Raw genomic sequence first — 24629 nt, 5'->3', positions numbered from 1 at the left:
TGCACAATGTCGGCACTAGTACAGTGTATATCCACCTTTCGCAGCAATGCAGGCTGCTATTCTCCCATGGAGACGATCGTAGAGATGCTGGATGTAGTCCTGTGGAACGGCTTGCCATGCCATTTCCACCTGGCGCCTCAGTTGGACCAGCGTTCGTGCTGGATGTGCAGACCGCGTGAGACGACACTTCATCCAGTCCCAAACATGCTCAATGGGGGATAGATCCGGAGATCTTGCTGGCCAGGGTAGTTGACTTACACCTTCTAGAGCACGTTGGGTGGCACGGGATACATGCGGACATGCATTGTCCTGTTGCAACAGCAAGTTCCCTTGCCGGTCTAGGAATGGTAGAACGATGGGTTCGATGACGGTTTGGATGTGCTGTGCACTATTCAGTGTCCCCTCGACGATCACCAGAGGTGTACGGCCAGTGTAGGAGATCGCTCCCACACCATGATGCCGGGTGTTGGCCCTGTGTACCTCAGTCGTATGCAGTCCTGATTGTGGCGCTCACCTGCACGGCGCCAAACAAGCATATGACCATCATTGGCACCAAGGCAGAAGCGACTCTCATCGCTGAAGACGACACGTCTCCATTCGTCCCTCCATTCACGCCTGTCGTGACACCACTGGAGGCGGGCTGCACGATGTTGGGGCGTGAGCGGAAGACGGCCCAACGGTGTGCGGGACCGTAGCCCAGCTTCATGGAGACGGTTGCGAATGGTCCTCGCCGATACCCCAGGAGCAACAGTGTCCCTAATTTGCTGGGAAGTGGCGGTGCGGTCCCCTACGGCACTGCGTAGGATCCTACGGTCTTGGCGTGCATCCGTGCGTCGCTGCGGTCCGGTCCCAGGTCGACGGGCACGTGCACCTTCCGCCAACCACTGGTGACAACATCGATGTACTGTGGAGACCTCACGCCCCACGTGTTGAGCAATTCGGCGGTACGTCCACCCGGCCTCGCGCATGCCCACTATATGCCCTCGCTCAAAGTCCGTCAACTGCACATACAGTTCACGTCCACGCTGTCGCGGCATGCTACCAGTGTTAAAGACTGCGATGGAGCTCCGTATGCCACGGCAAACTGGCTGACACTGACGGCGGCGATGCACAAATGCTGCGCAGCTAGCGTCATTCGACGGCCAACACCACGGTTCCTGGTGTGTCCGCTGTGCCGTGCGTGTGATCATAGCTTGTACATCCCTCTCGCAGTGTCCGGAGCAAGTATGGTGGGTCTGACACACCGGTGTCAATGTGTTCTTTTTTCCATTTCCAGGAGTGTAGATTGGGAGCAAACTGTGTTTTATTATTGTAATTCCACAGAAGGCTTTATATTTTCTCTTGGAGAAGAATGTAAACTGCCAGTTACACAGCTTCTTGGCGTCATAAGTAACCATGTTAATTTTTATACAGTTTATGTCATGGAAAGCTTACTGTTCTTAGTTCTGCCTTATACAATTAAATGATTTTTTTTTCGCAAGAAATTTACATTTCTCCTTACTAGCTTTTTTTAGTGCTGTGTGGATGTAAATTTGATTGGAAATGTTACATAATACGAGAGTGGTTTGAAAAGTTCTCTGTCACCACGGGAGGTCAGCACTAGCACAACGAGTTGTTCATGTGATATTCATTGGACTACCTGTATACACGTGGCACATCAGTGCTTTTGGAAGAGAGTTGTGGCAGTGACATGGCTCTGTTATTGTTCCCTTGTAGTGATTTGTGAAGATGGAAAAAAATCGAGATTTGAAGAGTGATTGAGTACTTCGTAAAGAAGTGTATGAAAGGAAAGGACATTCATGCCAATTTACTAAATACACTGGGGGACTCTGCTCCTTCATATTCAGCTGTTATTAAATGGACAAATGAATTTAAATTTGATTGGGAGAGCTTAGATGATGCTCTGCGCAGCAGATGGCAAAGATGTGTCACTACTCCAGAAATCGTTGCAAAAGTGCACAAGATGATCACGGAGGATTGCCAATTGAAAGAGCATCAAATTGTTCACACTTACCAGATGTCATCTGAAAGCATATATCCCATTTTAACTGAAGAATTAGAAATGATAAAAATTATCTGCAAGATGGGTGCCACGACTCTTGATGCTGGATCAAGAACGCACTAGACTGGACACATTGGAACAATGTTTGGCCCATTTTAGGAGAAATGAACAAGATTTGTGACCACAGATGAAACATGGGTGCACTACTATACCCCAGAAACAAAACAACAGTCAAAGCAGCGGAAACATGCTGATTCTCTGCCGCTGAAAAAAGCAAAGACAATTTCTTTGGCGAGAAAGGTGGTGGCATCAGTGTTCTGAAATGGGAAGGGGGTTCTGTTTGTACATTCTCCCCGCACTGGGCAAACAATTACTGAAGAATACTATGCTAACTTCCTGGACAAATTGCAACGAAAGATACACAAAAAAGTTAGGTTTAGCAAGGAAGAAAGTCATCTACCATCAAGACAATGCACGCCCACTCACATGTGCTATCCCCATGGCAAAATTACAGGAACTAAGGCAGGGGTGGGCAAACGTTGCATGCGGCTCATGAGTGCACAGTAAAGCACATGTGCTTCTCGCGTGCGATCATCGACCGGGGCAGTGGCGACATCCGGCAGGTTGCGGCAGTGTAGTGCCAGGCAAAGCTGCGGACGTTGATGCGAAGTGAGTACTATGTAGGCACTTCAAGAACTGGAAAATGCAGAGTGAAACAAGGAAATGGTGAAGTGGAAATTTACTATCTTTTGAAAAGTAATGGGAGAATCATTTTTTCTTTCTGCAAAATGTGAAAATTTGAAATGTTTAATATGTGGCAGTATTCTCGCTGGTCAGCAGAAGTTTAGTGGCCATTATAATAAATTTCACAAGGACAAGTACAATTTATTGTCGAATTCTGAGCGGATGGGGAAATTGACTGAGCTTAAGAAGAGCCATCTGACGATACTAGATGAACCTGTTGTAGTTGCTGTTGTCACGAGAGACTTTCTTTGGTCATGTCTCTGATTTTACATTTTATGCAGCACTGTTTTCAATTTTTTAAGACAACAATAATAGCCCAGCAGTACGTGCAAGTTACAAGATTCCACTTTATATAGCAAGAGCTGGAAAATCATTTGCTGAATTAGTAAATCTCGGTTAAGAGCAAACATCAGTGATGAAAATATACGGAACTGTTTGTGTTTGTCTGCATGTAGAAATTTTGTTCCAGATATTGTAAACTCCAACTGTGATAACTAAATAAAACGCATCATAGGTAATAGGTACTCTTTCAAACCATGATTTCTTTCAAGCACTCCTACTAATCTTATTCCTTCATTCAATAAAGCAAGCTAGGAAACAAAACGTATTGCAGATGAAGGAGCAGACAGAAGGGGGGGAAGGGAAACAAACAATATTATATGTGAACGCTTAGCTTTTCTTGTAGCTAATCTATGTATAGGGTGTTTAAAAAATAATGTACATGGTACAAAGTGTTATTTTGTCCAAACTATCGATCGCTGCACCTCGGCTCGGCTATTGGAGAAACGAATACATAGCGTAGTTTATATTAATAGCTGCTAGATGTCAGTTGTCTTCTGTATTGCTTATCAACTGTCATACGTTTAAAATGGCTGCTCCGCAGAAGAAATCATTTTGTGTTCTCGAGTTTGCGAAGTGCAATTCCGTGATTACAGTGCAAACACATTTCAGGTTGAGGTACCAAATCGATCTTCCGAATGAGTGGAACATTCACAGATGGTATCGACAGTTTCTGGATACAGGACATGTATGTAAAGGAAAGAGTCCTGGCTGCCCTCATGTTCCTGAAAAAAATATGTAGCCCGAATTCAAACTGCTTTCCAACATAGTCCTTCAAAATCAACTCCTCATGCCAGTCGGGAGTCACAACTGCCTACAGCAATTTGACGTGTTTTGAGACATCGGTTGGTTATGAAGCCGCACAAGTTACAGCTGTTACAAGCTCCGCATCTAGATGACAAATGCAAACGTGTGGAATTTTGTAACGAGATTCTTGATGCTGTTGAGAATGATAACACTTTCATACAACATATTGTGTTCAGTGATGAAGTGACTTTGCGTGTTAGCGGTCAGGGAAACAAACACAATGTTCAAATTTAGGGCCTACGGAACCCCCTTGCAGCCATTGAATTTTGGCGAATCTCTTACATGTTCAGTGTGTTTTGTGCGATATCCCGATCATCTGTTTATACCCATTCTTCTTTGATGGAAACACAGTTAAGTCAGCAGTGTCTTGCTACATTACAAAACTGGTTGCTTCTGAGACTGCACGAAGACAACTTCATTTTTCAACAAGACAGGGCACCCCATCACCGGAGTTGCCAAGTGCGTGTATATCTGAATGAAACTCTACCAAACCGTTGGATTGGTCGTCAAGGAGCTGGTGACTTAGCATGTCTCAGCTGGGCTCCACTGTCACCAGATTTGACACTCTCTGACCTCTTCCTGTGGGGTTTTGTTAAAGACAACATTTATGTACCACCACTCCTACAGAACCTGGAAGAGTTGAAGAACTGGATCTGTACTGCCATAACATCAGTGACGAAGCACATGCTTCCCCGAGTATGGGAGGAATTTCAGTATTGATGTGATATTGTTCGTGTCGCTTATGGAGGACATATTGAACATCTGTAATCTGAACTTCAGAGGTTCGTAAATATGTGTGTTAAGTTTCATATTTGTATGTCTTAAAGTTTAATAAATAAATCCATTTAAGATATGTATATTCTTCTTGAAACACCCTGTATATTGATTTAAACCATGAACTTTTCCTATTTGTGTATTCCTGCTACTCAGCAGATACATTAATATTGGCTGACATCATCATGTCATGCTTTGAATTGTAGACCATACATAATATAGACTGCGCATGATGTCATTACACTGAAACTGTGGCCTATGATAAATGCAGGCCTAAGCCATAGTGTAGAAATATCTCAGGAGTGAGCATTGTGTACTGTGCTTTTTGTCAACATTAACGTGCCTGTCTGCAACTTGATGTGCCTTCTTTATGGTAAGGAGCAATGTGTCTTGTCATACATTATCAACATTAATCTGTGATTGTCACATGATCTCAGGATACCGGTGTTTATTTATGCTTTCTGCAGAGCTCAAAACTTTTAGTATTATACTTATTTGTTGCATTTTCACCATTTGTTTATTTGTAATAGCAGTGTGAAGTACTGTTGTTACTGCAAGTGCAAAGGAAAGTATACAACAAGGAAAAAAGTTTTTGTTGTATGAATACTATGACATACTGCGGTGTTCTAGTTGCACTTTGAAGAAATGCTATATATGTTACTGGTACATTGCAAGGTGCGTGTCACTTCATGTAACTGATACACATAAAAGGCCATTTAATTCCACAGCTCAAAAAAATGGCCATTTCTTTTGTCAATTGTGAACCTTAGAAACGACATACACATTAGGCTTCTTTCCTGTTTATGCATTTCTGACAGCTCACATCTGTGTAATTTGTGGCCACTTAAACTGAAATATAATCCTTATGTGGTACTATGTAATATGAAGTAACAGTTTAGTGTTTTATTCAAAAGTGTGTGTGTGTGTGTGTGTGTGTGTGAGAGAGAGAGAGAGAGAGAGAGAGAGAGAGAGAGAGAGAGAGAACCAACTTGTTAGAGCATAGAAAATTTGAAGTAAATAGGAACTTATATCGACACTAAGAGGAATGTGAAGCACACAAAAGCAATGAGTGAAATTTCAGCATTTATCATAATACATCTTCTGCACAAGCCAAGTAATTGCTATGTTTATTTTTATTACCGTATTGGCATCCTCAAACTTGGGTTTTATATTCTGCTAATCATAACAGGGGAACAAAATTCGGCCAAAAAAATAAAAAATAACCACTCCCCTTCCCCCACACACACATAGTGTAATCAAATTACAGAACGAGCTGCTTTGCTGGCATTTACTTTGTTTATTTTCTTTACCATTAATACACAAACATAAAATATTGGTACTTAAAATGCCATTCATGTGTGTCAACCCCCTTCCCTTCATGCAGTTAAATGGCCCTACACTGAAGAGTTAAAATAAATGGTAGGGGGAGGCACAGTATTATAATTTCTTGCAGTATACTGTGGTTTTTTTTAGGGGGGGGGGGGGGGGGTAAGGCCGGGGGGGGGGGGGGGGATATCAGTGAAAAGAGTATGCAACATGTCATAAATCTGTAATATGCGGGATGCATTTGGCTTTGTAGTGCATTTAACCAGTGCTCTAATCTTTTAGTAATCTCTGCCTTTATCTGTTGTGTGGTGGGAAGCAAGTGCATTAAATGTATATGTCAGTGTTAGCAGGAAGCAGCACTGCATGTTAGCCTACAAGAAAGAGGAAAATAAACGGACAAAAACTGCCAAAATCAATGAAGCAGCTGATAAAGTCGCTGGTGCAAATTCGATAGTTTTTGGTCTCTCAGAGGCACTGGTTTGCTACAAAGTCTTTTTGCAATACTGTCGCAGCAAAAAATTACTATGTCAGACTCAGAAATATGATTAAATGCCATGCAATGTGGAAAATTGTGGTGGCTAATCCAGGTACCACCTTCGTGGTTTCCTTAATCTCTCTTCAAACCATTTTCTTCCAGGTAAGAAATACAAATTATTATGATGTTTTTGAAACATATTTACCTATGAAGAGCATCTGTCTATACTAGTGATGTAATGACATTCTAAATGTATGGGGCACTTTACATACAAACCTACTATGTCCCGAGTCGCGTAACCAGCTTGGAAGTGTATGTTGACAGCACAAAATCTTTTCTGCGCATCCGAATGCTCACTTCAGAGATATTTATACTCTATGGCCTAAGTGCACGTTTCTGTGGAAAGTGGTACATTTACATCTACATCTACATTTATACTCCATAAGCCACCCAACGGTGTGTGGCAGAGGGCACTTTACGTGCCACTGTCATTACCTCCCTTTTCTGCTCCAGTCGTGTATGATTTGCAGGAAGAACGACTGTCTGAAAGCCTCCGTGTGAGATCAAATCTCTCTAATTTTACATTCGTGATCTCCTCGGGAGGTATAAGTAGGGGGAAGCAATATATTCGATACATCATCCAGAAACGCACCCTCTCGAAACCTGGCAAGCAAGCAGCTACACCACGATGCAGAGCGCCTCTCTTGCAGAGTCTGCCATCTCCGTAAAGCTATCACGGTTACCAAATAACCTTGTGACGAAACACACCACTCTTCTTTGGATCTTCTCTATCTCCTCTGTCAACCCGATCTGGTACGGATCCCACACTGAAGAGCAATACTCAAGTACAGGTCGTACGAGTGTTTTGTAAGCCACCTCCTTTGTTGATGGACTGCATTTTCTAAGGACTCTCCCAATGAATCTCAACCTGGTACCCGCCTTACCAACAATTAATTTTATATGATCATTCCACTTCAAATCATTTTCACGCATACTCCCAGATATTTTACAGAAGTAACTGCTACCAGTGTTTGATCCGCTATCATATCATCATACAGTAATGGATCCTTCTTTCTATGTATTCGCAATACATTACATTTGTCTATGTTAAGGGTCAGTTGCCACTCTCTGCACCAAGTGCCTATCTGCTGCAGATCTTCCTGCATTTTGCTACAATTTTCTAATCCTGCAACTTCTCTGTATACTACAGCATCATCCACGAAAAGACACATGGCATTCCAACACTATCTTCTAGGTCATTTATATATATTGTGAAAAGCAATGGTCCCATAACACTCCCCTGTGGCACACCAGAGGTTACTTTCATTGAGAACAACATGCTGTTTTCTGTTTGCTAAAAACCCTTCAATCCAGCCACACAGCTGGTCTGATATTCCGCAGGCTCTTACTTTGTTTATCAGGCGACAGTGCGGAACTGTATCAAACACCTTCCGGAAGTCAAGGAAAATAGCATCTACCTGGGAGCCTGTATCTAATATTTTCTGGGTCTCATTTACAAATAAAGCGAGTTGGGTGTCACACGATCGCTGTTTCCGGAATCCATGTTGATTCCCACAGAGTAGATTCTGGGTTTCCAAAAACGAGATGATACTCGAGCAAAAAACATGTTCTAAAATTCTATAACAGATCGATGTCAGAGATATAGGTCTATAGTTTTGCGCATCTGCTCGATGGCCCTTCTTGAAGACTGGGACTACCTGTGCTCTTTTCCAATCATTTGGAACCTTCCGTTCCTCTAGAGACTTGCGGTACACGGCTGTTAGAAAGGGGGCAAGTTCTTTCGCGTACTCTGTGTAGAATCAAATTGGTATCACGTGAGGTCCAGTGAACTTTCCTCTGTTGAGTGAATCCGGTTGCTTTTCTATTCCTTGTACACTTATTTCGATGTCAGCCATTTTTTCGTTTGTGCGAGGATTTAGAGAAGCAACTGCAGTGCGGTTTTCCTCTGTGAAACAGCTTTGGAAAAAGGTGTTTAGTATTTCAGCTTCACACGTGTCATCCTCTGTTTCAATGCCATCATCATCCCAGAGTGTCTGGATATGCTGTTTCGAGTCACTTACAGATTTAACGTAAGACCAGAACATTCTAGGATTTTCTGTCGAGTCGATACATAGAATTTTACTTTCGAATTCACTGAAAGCTTCACGCACAGCCCTCCTTACGCTAACTTTGACATCATTTAGAGACATTTACACAACATTGTGGTCCAGAATCACTCGCAAGTGACATCAAAATGACATATAAAATTCCATGAGAAATGTACAGCAAATTTGTCAACTGTTAGTGTGTTTCATGGTCAAATAGAGGTGGGTGGAAGTGGAGAACTACCATATTCTTCACTTCCATATTATTCATGTTGGTGTAGTATTAGCCAGCGAATGAAAATACGCAAAGATTGTAAAACTGGATTTCGGGAAAACTCTGAAAGACTTCAGAGTTTTAAGTGTGCTTTTTGTGCGTTATGCAATTTATTCATTATGTTTTCGGTGTGAAGTGCTGCATTGTTCTGTTAAGTTTACTGTCATATATAAACATGGAACATTGTAATCAGTCATTGCTCTTGAGGTAGTGGCAGATTTGTTTTGAAATTCACAATTAATATATTTGTGATTTATATATTACAGTAAAGGCAGCAGAACTATGCAGTAGCTCGCACATGAACATAATGTCGAGTAGATGTCATAAAACACAGAAAATCGCACACTAAAGTGGGACTCATTTCCCAGAAAGCGTCGTGCAAAAGATAAATAAAAAGCAAAACGTGACTGGCAGCAGAAAGTTATTTTGTACTTGAATCCATTATTAATTTTATGCTGAAACAGATAATACAATGATTATTTTTCTGAAATTATTATTTTACAATACTTGAGATTTTTTATAGACATTTTAACATCTGCTATGATATCACAAGACAGATGTAAGTGCTAAAATGTTGCAACGTAGTCATTCAGGACTATTGATCTTAGAAGCGAAAGAGAACAAAATTGAATGTTCAGTAGTTATATTAAATAATTCTACTGTATATGCACTTAGCCTATATAAAAGGTAGAATTTTTATATATCAGTATTGCACTTGCAAGCATTGTAGTACAAAAAACCTTGGAAAAAAGGACATTTCTTGGATAGATCTTTATTGTGCTGGAGTGTTGAAACTGTGTATTTTCACAGTAATCAGGTATAAATATGAAATCTATTGGATATGGCACAGTAGTTTCAGAAACTGTGAAATCGAGATTGCGCTGTGCAGTGTACTTTTGTTACACTATCAGAGTACAGGACACACAATCCCTTCAGCCAATCAGAACACAGACTGATAGCACATTACTCATTATATAATCAGCCAGTCTTATCACATTCTTAATATGTGAACACTCAAGTGATGAAAAAATGAAATTCAAGAAGATACTCCGATGCACAGCTCGAAGCAAAGTGATGTTGTAGCATACTGTTGTGTCCTGCCCACTCATCAAATATAGGGTTGCCTAGGAAACCTGCCTCTTGGATCGCTAGGCAACAATTCAAGCAAATCATATTAATGAAGTTTATTACAGCAAAATTAATGACAACACTTAATTTTGAGAAATGTACAATGAGATGTCGCAAGCAAAGGGCGACATGAAGCATAAGCAATCTCTTAATTATATACAATGCCTAATACAAGTGAAATTATAAAAGTCCTAAGTCACTGCTGTAGCATGTGTAGAATGGCTAGACTCCAACTTGGCCATGGCTCATTACACTACCATTCATTGCAACTCCATGTTCTGGATTTCAGGCAATTTACGAAGTGTCAGCATTTGTAATGCTATTCCTTCCATAAGTATCCTTTGTGTGTACCCTTTAGTTTCCAAGCGTTTGGTTTTCTGTGTTTTCTTGTGTACGTTTTTTGTTAGAGAATTGTTCTTAGTCAGTGTACCTGGCGAAGATGGTGTGGCCAGCCCAGGTGCACCCTCCGCTCCACTGCCGAGTTCGTGGATCTTTACATTGTGCGAGGATTCGGCAGTGATTTAGAACTTTTCTGCCATCTCGTCTATGCGATTGCATAGCCCTTGGATGTCCGCCATTTCATTTAGTTCCTCACTCGGGAAATCCATTTCAGTACTCTATTTTGCGCCACTTGTATCCTTTTTAACCCTGTGGCGCATAGCATCCACTACAGTGGACAGCTGTTAATGGTCGTTTCTTTGGCATTTTCAATCAGTCCTGAGGCTGAATATGCACTCAGTTCACTGCAGTGGCCACTCCCTACTGGTGTTGTGTCCTGCATGCATTTTCAGCCTCATGACTGATTGAAGATGCCAGAGAATTGACCATTAAAAGTTGTCCACTGCAGTGAAATTCATGCACCACAGGGTTAAGTTTGTCAGTACTGTGTTTCCCCGTATGACGGCGGCATATTCCACCACTGTTCATATGAGGGATGTGATCCAGAAGTGAAGAATTTGGATCATTCGTCCCATTACTTTCTTCCAAATTTCTTCAATGTGTGGGTGTCACGTTAGTCTCTTGTCAAGTGTGGCACCAAAGTATTTGACAGTGGTGCTCCAAGGGACTGGTCTTCCACATAGTTGCCTCTTGGAGGTCAGCCGACACGTTTCTGAGAGCTATGACAATGGCTTGCAATTTGGTGGCATTGTATGCTGCCCAGTCTTCCAGTTTGGTGGCTGTGGTTTGCAGTCACCTTTGCAACTGTTGCACCTGCATGTTGCAGCAGTACATTGCAGTATCATACACTTACAGTGTGAGTTGCACACGATCGGTACGCAGAAGGTCGGCAGTGTACAGTGAGTATAGCAGTTGACGCAGGACTGAAGCTTATGGGTTTCAGGTGAGTATTTGGCATTCTGTGGGAATTCTGCCACCTGCCTGTATTCGAAATGTGTGGCCCGCGAGGTAGCTCTGCAGGAGCTTTAGGTGTGACACAGGAATCCCCAATGTAAACAGTATATACTGGAGGCCTTTGTCCCACACTGAATCAAAAGCACGAGACACGTCGAGCAGAAATGCTCCAAAATACTTGCATCGATCCAGGGCACAGAATGCTTCCTCTGTTAGCCACAGTAGTTGTTGCGTGGTGGAATGACCCTTACGGATTCCAAATTGCTCTTCAGGCAGGAGACCTTAAAAGTCTATACAGCTGCCCAGGCATCAGAGGTACAGCATCTCAAAGATGTTAGAGAGTGCTGCCAGCAGGCTGATTGGGCAGTACTTGCTCACCCGCCTATAGTCCTTCCACAGCATGGGGAGGGCTACAATCTCGGCATGTTTCCAGCTCCCTGTTGTTAGGATGGAGTCGATCTTCATGAGGTGTACAACTGCTGTGGGCGGCTGTTGTTCGATGAGTTGGTTGGTGATGAGGTCAGGTCCTCCTGCCTTTCTGCTTTTGAGCTGGAGCAGTTGAAGCTCAACCTCGTCTTTAGCGATTGGTTTGATGACGGTTTCAGCATCTTCTGCTGCCGTGAAGAGCGAGAGTCATTCCTCTGTGAGCACCACGTGTTCTGGGTCAATGGGGTCTTCATTCGGAATGAAGTTTGCAGCAAATACATCCATGAGGGTGTTGGCCTTTGCACCCAGAAGACGCACCCACTTGCAGCGGCGGTATTTTGGTGGTGTCGCGGATGAAGCTTTTCACTGCTTGCCACGCCACGCCCCGTTCTCCGTATTCAATGACACGACTTTGTGAGCCCCCTCTTTGATTTCCCACTGCAATCTGTTCGGCTGCCATTTGGAAGCGGAATTCCATATTACCTGCCATTTGCGGTGTAGTCTTTTTGTCGCCGTGATTGCTGCTTTGAGATACTTTGGGAATTCCTGTGTGCGGGGCTTTTCTTGATTGTCATGCCTTTCAGGAGTGGCTGCAGCCACTGCTTTGGCGACCCCTCAAATAAGTTGCCACAGCACCTCATCTGCACCTCGTTCGTCTGGGTCTGGAGCAGTGTCGAGATTGGACGCCATTTCTTCTTGAAAAGTATCCCATGTGATGCCACTGAGGTTGAGGCTGCGTTTGGTCGTTATGATGGCATCGGCATTCAATTCGAAGGTAAAGTTCGACCTGCACAATTCAGAAAATCTGGCTTCAAAGGAGTCATTGAAGTGAAGCACATTGTCTTCGGCAGTGTGTTCAGCAACTGGGTGGTCCAGCTGTCTCTTGGCCACAGTTAGTTGATTGTCATTCTTATTGATTCATAGAAAGCCACACAGTGATTGCAGCTTAGTTTGAAGATCGCATGACTGCTTTCACAAGGGGCCCTGCATTTCATGGGAGAGCAAGGTGGAACAGTTTATGCAGGAAAAGGGGATTGCATAGATTCAGTTGCTGGAAGAATACCACTGTGGGATTTGGTGGGGGAGGGGGGCGGGGGAGGGGAGGACCAGTCGGTAGAATATCCTTCATTTCAGGACATGGTGAGAGGTAGTTGAAAACTTGGCACAGAATGCGATTTGGTTGCTCCAGTCCTGGGTGGTACTGAGTCACGAGAGAACTGGTTGTTTGTGGCCGTACTTGTCAATATGTGGAGGTGGTAGATGACTGGAGGGGCAAGACACAGAAGATCTGTTTCTGTTAAAGTTTGTGCATGTACTTTCTGTCTGTGAAGGCCTCAGCGAGACACTCAGTATATTTGGAGAGGGAATGCTCACCATTACAGGTGTGATGGCCACTGGCGGCTCGGCTGTATGCAAGGGACTTTGTAGTATGGAATGGGTGGCAGATGTTGAAGTGAAGGTATTGCTGGTGGTGGGTAGGTTTGATATGGGTGGAGGTAGCGATGTAGCCATCTTTTGAGGTGGTCAACATTGAAGGAGGTGATTTGCTGGTTTGAGGAGTAGAAAGTGAAGCAAATGAGACAGAGAAGATATAGAGGTTCTTTCTGGAGCAATGTGGATAAGATGCCCTCACCCTTAGTCCAGATCACAAAACTCTCATCACTGAATCTGAACCAGGTGAGGGTGGGATCCTGGGTGTTAAGGAGAGATTCCTCTAGATGTTCCATAAATAGGTTGACATTCAGAGTGTGTCCAGAAAGTAATACATTGCAATTTTTTGTGACATGACTCTATGTCACAGTGTTCAGCCTAGTTTTAATTTAGGTGTGTGTGCGTGTGGGGGGGGGGGGGGGGGGGTCCGACACTTAGCTTTCTAACAATAGGTTGCTCAGTTGCCACTGTGCAAGATGCCACTGGAAACTTTGTGAATGCTGGAGGAATTATTTGAGGATGGTTATCTTTCCAAATCACAGAAAGTCAGGAAGAGATTGTCAATTGGGCTCTCACAGAATGCCTGTCAACATCGCATATGGATGGCCGTCTGACTCGTGTCTGTCAGTTACTGAATTCGCGCTGTCAGTTACTGAATTCAGGCTGTCGAATGAGGGTTCACTTGATGCTGGAAATATTGGACTTGCCAAAAATGGTTGTTTGTGGGACTGTCAGAAAATTTGGCCATGCAGAAGATTTGTGCAAAACTTGTGCCCAGACTTTTGACCAACTTGCCAAAGCAACAGTGAGTGGAAGTGTGTGAAGAACTCTAGCAACTATGTGAAGATGATCCCAATTTCATGGACAATGTAGTCACTAGGGACAAGTCATGAGTGTTTCAGTAAGATGCAGAGGCAGAGCGCAAAATGTAACGTGACATCTTCTATTCACCAGGAGGTACCTCACATGAACAGTGCTGCGTGAAGTCTATGTACATTGTTTTTTATGCAAAGAGGACAGTGCACGAGTTTGTGTGCTGATCAGTACTCAGATTTACATGGAAGTGCTCCAAAGACTGAATTACAGGGTGGTCTGTGTCCAAAAAGAGTTCTGAACCATGACAATGCACTGGTTCACACCGCCTTTGTTGTCACAGGCTACCTGACTGAGATCTGTGTGACAATGATGCCACAGCTGCCCTGCAGTCCCAACCTGGTCACTGAGGAATTTTTGTTTCCTCAGCTGTAAAGGGACCTTAAAGGAAAGCATCTCGAGTTGGCAGGCAGTGTGCAAGCTACTTTGATGGCTTCCCTGAAGAACATCCCAATTATAGAGTTCAAGAAAGGTTATGATTGCGGGAATCATGCTGGCAAAAATTTATTGATGCAGGAGGTTCATACTTCAAAGAATTTTTAAGTTGTTGAACCTATCTGAGCAAAGAATTTTTAAGTTTTTGAACCTATCTGAGCAATAATTTAAAAAAAAAAAAAAAAGCATCACTTCGCTTTCTGGATAAGCCCTGTTTGATGGTGTCATGTGGATGCCATTGCTGTACCATAGATTTGTCGGTAGGTGATGCTTTCAAAGGTAAAGTAATTGTCATTGAGGATATAGTTGGCTGTAGTGACCACGAAGGAGTTTGTAGGTTTCGAATCAGTCAGGCATTGGTAAAGATAATGTTTAGTCACAGCAAGGGACATTAGTATACAGGGATGTGGCATCAATAATGGTGAGCCAGGTGCCATATGGTAAAGGAACAGGAACCATGGAGAGTCGGTGGAGGAAGTGCTTAGTGTCTTTCATATAGGAGGGTGGGCTGTGAGTAAGAGGGTTGTAGGCTGAAGGTTTTGGTCTATGAGAGCATGTGTGTGTGTGTGTGTGTGTGTGTGTGTGTGTGTGTGTGTGTGTGTGTGTGTGTGTGTGTGAAGGGGTAGAGGGGGGGAGATGGAGAGGTGTGTGAATGGTAACGGGAGGGGGGAGATGAGAGAGAGAGAGAGAGAGAGAGAGAGAGAGAGAGAGAGAGAGAGAGAGAGAGGGGGGGGGGGGGGTTGTGGGATAAACCTAAGGATTTGAGGAGGGATTGGAGATGCCATTAAATTTCTGGAGTGGTATCACTCTGGCAGGGTTTGTTGGTGGATGAATCTGACAACTGGCAGAGTCCTTCCACCAAGTAATCGCTGCAGTTCAAAACCACAATGATGTAGAATTTGTTGACAGTTTTTAGGTGGTGGAGTGTGGTTCTTTCTCCTGCCATCACCTCAAATAAATCTATGATACAGCAATGGGCACCCACGTGACACCATCTTATACCAACCTATTCATGGATCACACTGGAAGAAGAGTGTCTTTGGTCTGCACATACTTAACACTACTAGCAATAACAGCCAAGCAAGAAGAAGAAAAAGAAGCTGTCAGAATGGACCAATGAGAGAATAGCATTGTAAGGTAAGAGTTTCAGATAGTTCTGGGATGAACCTAAGGATATGAGGAGGGACTGGAAATCTGGTTAGATTTCTGCAATGGGGGCAGTAGTGGCAAGCTTTGGTGGACATAGCTTACATAACTTTTTTTTTTATTACTGATGTCATAAATGCTGACCTTCTTGGGCTGCATGCAGGCTGTGGGTTGCACACCCCTGATCCACCTGGAATCCCACCCTCTACTGGATCAGATTTACTGAAGACATCACGAAGATATGCACCGATGGCAAGGAGATGCTATCCACATACATCCAGAACCTCAACACCACCTCTCCCCCATTCCCATCTGCTGGTCCTTCTCAACACAGGAAGCCACATTCCTCAAGGTTGACCTAAATCTCAGGAATGGCTACACAAGTGCCTGCGTCCATATTAAACCTATCAACCACCAGCAGCAATACCTCCACTTCTACAATGTACCCTACTCCGTACCACGAATTCCCTTCCGTACAGCATAGTCACCTTTGCTGTTGCATGTTTAGCGATGAGAATACCTTTGGAAATTCACTACTGGCCATTAAAATTGCTACACCAAGAAGAAATGCAGATGATAAACAGGTATTCATTGAACAAATACATTATACTAGAACTGACATGTGATTACATATTCAAGCAATTTGAGTGCATAGATCCTGAGAAATCAGTACCTAGAACAACCACCTCTGGCCATAATAACGGCCTTGAGACGCCTGGGCATTGAGTCAAACAGAGCTTGGATTTGTATGGCCTGTACAGGTATAATGCAGCTTCAAAATTATACCACAGTTCATCAAGAGTAGTGACTGGCATATTGTGACAAGCCAGTTGCTTGGCCACCATTGACCAGGCGTTTTCAATTGGTGAGAGATCGGGAGAACGTGCTGGCCAGGGCAGCAGTCAAACATTTTCTGTATCCATGCTGTCGTGCATTATCCTACTGAAATGTAGGGTTTCACAGGGATCTAATGAAGGGTAGAGCCACGACTCCTAACACCTCAGAAATGTAACGTCCACTGTTCACAGTGCCATCAATGCGAACGAGAGGTGACCGAGACTTGTAACCAATGTCACCCCATACCATCACGCTGGGTGATATGCCAGTATGACGATGACAAATACATGCTTCCAATGTGCGTTCACTGCGATGTCGCCAAACACGGATGTGACCATCATGATGCTGTAAACAGAACCTGGATTCATCTGAAAAAATGTCATTTTGCCATTCGTGCACCCAGGTTCATCGTCGAGTACACCATTACTGAAGGTAATAACTGGAGAGACATTCAAAATACATCTAAAATCGTGACTCATTGAGGAGTGCTTCTATAGCCTACTGTAGAAACTAAAATCTAAAGTATTATTATGCAAATAAAATGGACTACATTCTTAAGCTTCTAATATAAAGTAAAATTAGATTGTATACTGTTGTATTGTACTACCAATTGCTATGCATGTAATTACGTGTTTCACGCAAATAAATTACAAAAATTACAAATCGCAGGCGCTCCTGTCTGTGATGCAGTGTCAAGGGTAGCTGCAGCGACGGTCTCCAAGCTGATAGCCCGTGCTGCTGCAAACGTCGTCGAACTGTTCATGCAGATGGTTGTAGTCTTGCAACGTCCCCATCCGTTGACTCAGGGATCGAGACGCGGCTGCACGATCCGTTACAGCTGTGCGGATACGATGCCTGTCAACTTGACTGCTAATGATACGAGGCCGTTGGGATCCAGCACGGCGTTCCGTAATACCCTCCTGAACCCACCGATTCCATATTCTGCTAACAGTCATTGGATCTCGACCAACGCGAGCAGCAATGTCGCGATACGATAAACCGCAATCGCGATAGGCTACAATCCGACTTTTACCAAAGTCGGAAACATGATGGTACGCATTTCTCCTCCTTACACGACCCATCACAATGACGTTTCACCAGGCAATGCTGGTCAACTGCTGTTGGTGTATGAGAAATCAGTTGGAAAGTTTGCTCATGTCAGCAGGTTGTAGGTGTCGCGACCGGTGCCAACCTTGTGTGAATGCTCTGAAAAGCTAATCATTTGCATATCACAGCATCTTCTTTCTGTCGGTTAAATTTCGCATCTGTAGCACATCATCTTTGTGGTGTAGCAATTTTATTGGCCAGTAGTGTATACCAGTGGTCTGGCTGAGGCCTTCAGACAGAAATTACCCTCCCAACCTTGTACAGCACAAGACCTGGTTTCGCTTGTCTCTCCAGTCACCTACAACCTCCACATAACCACAGTCTGGCCACAAAGCGCACTTCCCTTTACATCTGCATCTATTCTCTGCAAACCATCGCTAAGTGAACGGCAGAGGATACGTACCATCCTTCCAGTTATAAGGATTTCTTCTCGTTCCATTCACATATGGAGTGTGAGAAGAACGATCATTAGAATGCTGCTGTGTGAGCGATGCATATAGGTTTACATTTTTTCCTAGAGTCATCATTTAAAGCTGGCTCTTGAAACTTCAACAGACTTTTTCGGAATAGTTTATGTGTTACTGAGTCAAATGCTTTTTGAAAATCAAGAAACACATCATCTATCTGGTTGCCTTGATCCAAAGCTTTCAGTATATCATGAGAGAAAAGAGTTTTACATGATCAATGTGTCCAGAGTGTGTGCTGGTTGGCGTGGAGAAGGCCATTCTGTCAGAGATACTTCATTATGTGTGAGCTCAGAATATGTTCTAAGGTTATACAACTAATCAGTGCCAAGGATGTAGTCTTGTGGATCACTTCTACTACCCTTCTTGTAGATAGTTACGATCTGTTCTTCTTTCAAAGAACTACGCACAGTTCGTCGGGGATCTAAGATGGTGCATAGTTAGAAGAAGGGCTAACTCGGCTGCAAATTCAGTATAGAACTGATACAGATTCCCTCTGGCCCTGAAGCTTGGTTCACTTTTAACATTTACGCTGTGGACACTAATTCTGGTTTCACCCATCTCTTCAATGGTAAGATAATTAAATTGGAGCAACTCTCCTGGGTTTCCTTTTAAATGAATATTTGAAAACAGAGTTAAGCATTTCAGCTTTTGCTTTGCTATCCTCAGATTCAGTTCCATCTCATTCACTAGGGACTGGGCACTAGCTTTGGTGCCACTAAAAACCCTTTACATACAACCATAATTTCTTTGGATTTTGTGAAAGATCAGTTGACACTATTCTGCTACGGTAGTCGAAGGCATCACACGTTGCTCTCTTGACAGCCAAACAAGTTTCATTCTGCATCTCTCTATCTATAGCCCTATGCTTTGTTTTACACCAATTATGCAGTAAACTGTTTCTTTAGAAGTTTCTTTACACTGACTGTATACCATAGAGGGTCCCTCCCATTGAACTGTTTTGCTGGGTACATATCTATCCAATGCACGGCCAATTATTCTCTTAAATTTGCGCTATAGTGCCTCTACATGCTCTTGCCCTGTGCTGAAGGTTTAAAGTTCCCCACGTAGATACGCCACATCTGATTTTTTATCTAGTTTGCTGAATATATTCTGACTATTTTAGTTATCCTTTTTATTTGGGTAATCATTCCTGCCACTACTGTGTCGTGAGTACTGATACCAGTTTCAATGTGGACATCCTCAGAGTTCAGGTCTGTCTGTTGCCATTAGACCCAATATATTTTAATGAGTAAGGTTTCCAAACCATCTGTTCTAGGTAATTTTCAGAGAAGGCATTTAGTAATGTTTCACAGGATGCCTTATCATGTCCACCATTAACAAAACTGTAATTTTCCCTGTTGATTGTTGGATTATTAAAGTCTCCACTGATGAGTACTTAGGTACAAGTGAACTGAGATTTTCTCTGAAGTTTGTAGTTGTATCAGGAGATGAGTCTGGTGGGCAGTAGAAGGATCCAATTGTTTTATACTCACTCCTGATAAACAATCTCACATGCAACTTCAATTTCTTTCTCAGTGGATTTCATTTTCTTGTCTGCTGTGACAAATGCACTTTTTCCTTTTCCCATTTGCCTGTACTTTTGATGTACACTTATATTTTCCCCAAAAATTTCACTGCTGTAAATTTCAGGGTTCAACCAGCCTTCTGCACCTCCAGTTATGTGAACTTCACTGCTTTTTAGGAGTGCTTTGAACTTGGGCACTTAATTGCAAATGCTTCAGCTGTTAAGGATTTTGATACTTTCACCTGTGAGAGGTATTATTTTTGCTCTTACACTGATACTTCCAGATTTCATACAGCTACCATTATCTGGATTGGGTGGAGAGTCGCCTAATCTAAAAGAAGCCCGTGTGTGCACTCAACACATGTTCAGCTACCCGAGTAGCAGCGGAGGCCGAGTGGTTCTAGGCGCTTCAGTCCAGAACCGTGCGACTGCTAAGGTCGCAGGTTCGAATTCTGCCTCAGGTGTGGATGTGTGTGATGTCCTTAGGTTATTTAGGTTTAAGTAGTTCTAAGTCTAGGGGACTGATGACCTCATATGTTGTCCCACAGTGCTTAGAGCGATTAGAACCGTTTGAGAAGCAGCCTCTGATGAGTGGTGTGCACCTCGACATATAAGCAGATTTACCAAAGTCTTTATTAGCAAGTTCGGCCATATGGTAGGTGCGGAATGCAATAATGTCTCTGTCAACAAAACTTTCGAGTCCAGAAACATTTGGTACTCCAGAGCCTCCACGTACAATAGCTACAGTAAACCATCCGTTACCATGACCAAACCAATCATTAATATTTAAACTAAAATTAAGACGACAACCACAGAAAACAGAAGGACCGTCAAGCAAGGCTTGAGCAGTGACAGACTTAATTGGTATACGATTCTTCTTGTCTCCAGCTGTTGTAGCAAATTCAATGTTCTCGATATTTTTGTACACTGTCTGTTTAGAACGGCGACGGTATCTTCTGTACGGCATCTTTGGCAGCGTTCAATGCAGTTGCCTGTGCAGCAGCAGCAGCGCGAATGAGCCGCTGCACGGCGCTCGCTCACTTATATAGAAGTCCGATAACGCGTGACCTTGAGTCAGACTTAGAATATTTTGTTGTCGTCTTAATTTTAGTTTAGATATTAATGATTCGTTTGGTCATGATGTCATAATTACCGTAGCTATTGTACGTGGAGGCTCTGGAGTACCAAATGTTCCTGGACTTGAAAGTTTTGTTGACAGAGACATTATTGCATTCCGCACCTACCATATAATATGGCTGAACTTGCTAATAAAGGGGCACTCTGCAGTTCTCGACCCTATAATGCAAATCCAGATAGTTCCAGCCTAGGTTGTGACAGATCATTCAAAGTGTCTGATTCGTGTGAGTCAGTACTGTCCAGGCCTGCTGTATTGAATTCTATGACAGGTTTCAAACTAGCTCTCACCGTGCTGTGAAATGAGGAATATTCTACCGACTATCCCCCTCACCCCTCCCGTACCGGTATTCCGGTGTCCGACGAACCTATGTGACATTTTCATCTCTCACTAAAATGCTCCTGCTCCTGACACGTTGCTCTGTGATAGAGATGGGTAGTTCGCAAACAAACAGGTGCAAAGGAACGGTTCACCAAGATGAATGAAAGGACCGAGGAATGAATTCCAAGGAACGATCGGTTCATAGTTCACTTCAGTCGCAGCAGTCTACTTATAGTTCCCGGGAACAAGGAATGATTGGTTCATAGTTCACTTCGGTCGCGACGGTCTACTTATAGTTCCCGGGAATGAGGAACGATCGGTTCATAGTTCACTAGTTCACTTCAGTCGCGGCGGTCACTTCGGCAGTTCTCGTTCCAGCCTCGGTCGCGTGCTCATCTCAGTCTGGGTCTCCCTCGGCCACACTTGTCATTCTTCGCATGACCACCTGTCTCAGTTCCTCTGCCGACTGCTCCTAGTTAGTTCAGTATCCAGTTGTTCGTTTCGTTCAATGCGCTCGTCTATTTTACATGTGTTCCAAACGGATCTTGCACTTGGTTATGGCTATTCATCGTCCATGACCGGTAATCGAAAAGTATTTTATAGTTACATAAAAATTACGTTGTATCTAATAGGTACGTCTTTTCAGGTAACAAAAGGGCATATCAGCTTACTTCATTATATCGATGAACAGCAAGAGACATACTTATGACAAGACAAGTTTCTTTTGTATTTCATATATTTTTTGGTTTCATCGACTTGATTTAGCAGCTAACTTTCAATAATTTGCTTAATTTTTAGTGTAAGAAAATTCATATAAAATGATTTTCGTGTATCTTTCATATACAAAACATTACATTTGGGAAGGCTCTAATTATTTTTAAGTTTGATTGTTTCCAATTTGCATTACATGCTAGTTTGATTTCTTTGAGGAAAAAAAAGTTTGTTGTGGGCCATTCTGGCTCAGTAGGAAAAGTGGTGCCTCTCCATTTGAAAAGACATATATATTGCAATAAAACCATATTTACTTATTATCTCAAAAACATTTGTTCAGAAGAAGCTTTTAAGCCAAAAACTTTATTACTGTGAACTTAATTATTACTATTATTATTATTATTATTATTATTATTATTATTATTATTATTATTGCTGCATTAACGTGAATAATGCAACATTAAAACCTAATTTTTACTAAGCATGTGATGCAATATGAGAAAACCACATTTTATTTTATGCTTCCATAAAGTCTCTACTTGGCCTACGAGCTCAGAGACAACGTGAAGTATATATAAGGTGTAAACGATTATTGTATACGTAGCATAGCTATGTAGTGAAAGTCGAAACGAAGAATTTTATACAAGACACTTGTGGTCTATTGAGTTGGGAAACAGCCACCAACAGGTTTACAAGACTACATGAGCTATAGCCCATGCCTGTCGTCCGAGATTTTCATATTCTCTTCTCCAACTCTCTACACATCGTTATCGATTGTTTCACAGTTGTTGCTTGCATTACATTGTTATTTCTTAACTGCCTAATTATTACATGTTTGTCTGTTTGTTGTATCTGCTCGTAACAGGCAAAACATCGTCCGTAATAGGCGAGCAGTCTGTACTCGGGGCAGGTTTTCCATGCGCCACCCTATATTATTTCCCTGCAATCAGCCAAACGAGGCTACAGTTGGCTAAACGACAGGTTCTGCAGAATCACATAAATTGCTTCTAAAAGTGTGTAAGAATTCTGTAATGAATAAAGTGCCCTGTCTTGGTGCCCTCCATCCTTCAGTCACCTACACTACTAGTTTTCAGTTTTTCATAAGGACCGTATACCAAGCACAAATTAATGGTAAACGAGTAAAAATGAACGGTTCCCAAAAAAGAATTATCAGCAGTAAACTAGTTCCCAAGGATGAAAGAGTTTGCCCATCTCTACTCTGTGACTCATAGTGTAGCAGCAGACTGAGATGAGAGACCTGTCCTGTACATCCTCCCACCATCACCTGCTCACGAGCATCACTTATCACATCAAAGGCAGGGCTACCTGTGAACACAGCCATTTGATGTACAAACTAAGCTGCAACCACTTTGCATCCTACATGGGCACGACAGCCGACAGGCTGCCTGTTCACACGAAATGCCACGACAGAACTGTGGCCGAGAAATGGCTGGCCTGCCCAGTCGCCGAGTGTACTGCTCGACACACCTCTCTTCACTTCATTGAGTGCCTCGCAGCCTGTGCCATCTGGACCCTTCCTACCAACACCGGTTTTGCTGAACTGCACACATGGAACTCTCCCTGCAACATAACCTTCATTCCTGTAACCTCCTGTCCTGAACCTCCACTGTTCCTCACCACCCCATCCCATTCCCTCTCTCACTCTGGCACCACACAGCCTTCTATCCCCGGGTTCGATTCCTGGTGAGGTCAGGGATTTTTCACTGCCTCGAGATGAGTGGATGTTTGTGTTGTCCTCATCATTTCATCATCATTCATAAAATTGGCGCGATTGGACTGAGCAAAGGTTGGGAATTTGTATGGGTGCTGATAACCATGGATTTGAGTGCCCCACAAACGACATATCGTCATCATGATCATCATCATCATCATAATGATCATCATCATCATCATAATGATCATCATCATCATAATAATGATCATCATTATCATGATCATCATCATCATCATCATGATCATCATCATCTCCCCCACACACCGTTGGGTGGCTTGCGGAGTATAAATGTAGATGTAGATCATCATCATGATCATCACCATGATCATGATCATAATCAGCGGCAGCAACCTTCTGTCCCATTAGTGCACCCACAGGTATCTTTCTCCTTTTCTTCTTTTCTCCTCCCCTTATGCTCTCCTTTACCACATCCCTGGTCTCTCCCACAAGCAGCTCTGCAGCTTCCCCCACCCATGTCCTGTTATCTCTCCCCCTCTCTTCCTTATGCTGCCTCTTCATGTCCACCACTCACAACAGACTTTTTCTTTCATCAGGTACAGTTGCAGTCTCTAGTCCAGCCACAACCACGAGACACAGTGGTCGTGTTGTGTGTGTGTGTGTGTGTGTGTGTGTGTGTGTGTGTGTGTGTTTTACTCCTGGGGAAGAGCTTTCGATGAAAACTTGTCAGTGTCAATAAACTTTACTAACAGCTGTACAATTTAAAATATTTTATTTTATTCTGAAAGCAACCAGTTTCGTCAATTCATTTTGTCATCCTGAGGCCCCATCTGCTTTTTTCAAATAAACGAGCTTATCGTATAGCTCCATAAAACTGGATATCGTGAATTCCAATTGTCATGCAGATGCTTCATACAATGATGTGACAGCTGTTGCCGAGTCACTGTCGTGTCTTCGTATGGAGCATGTGCACGACAATTGGAATTCACGATATCCAGTTTTATGGCGCTATACGATAAGTTCGTCAATTTAAAAAAAAGTTTATGGGACCTTAAGATGGCAAAATGAATTGCCGAAACTGGTTGATTTCAGAATAAAATAAAATTTCATAGTGTATGGTTGTCGGTAAAGATTATTTACATTGAAAAGTATGTATCGGCCAGTGTCGCCTGGTCATAATGTACTAACTGAATGT

General features: G+C 42.9%; 1 protein-coding gene across 3 annotated transcripts in view; it reads left to right on the top strand.

The window, feature by feature from the left end:
- LOC126293606 (uncharacterized) overlaps positions 1 to 24629 on the top strand; it is a 121976-nt gene that overhangs the window by 41424 nt on the left and 55923 nt on the right. The gene's annotated exons all lie outside the window — the stretch shown is intronic.

Source organism: Schistocerca gregaria, chromosome 10 (assembly GCF_023897955.1).
Source record: "Schistocerca gregaria isolate iqSchGreg1 chromosome 10, iqSchGreg1.2, whole genome shotgun sequence".
Taxonomy (NCBI): domain Eukaryota; kingdom Metazoa; phylum Arthropoda; class Insecta; order Orthoptera; family Acrididae; genus Schistocerca; species Schistocerca gregaria.
Note: the sequence above shows the minus strand (reverse complement) of the source record. Positions and strands in the feature narration are given on the sequence as shown.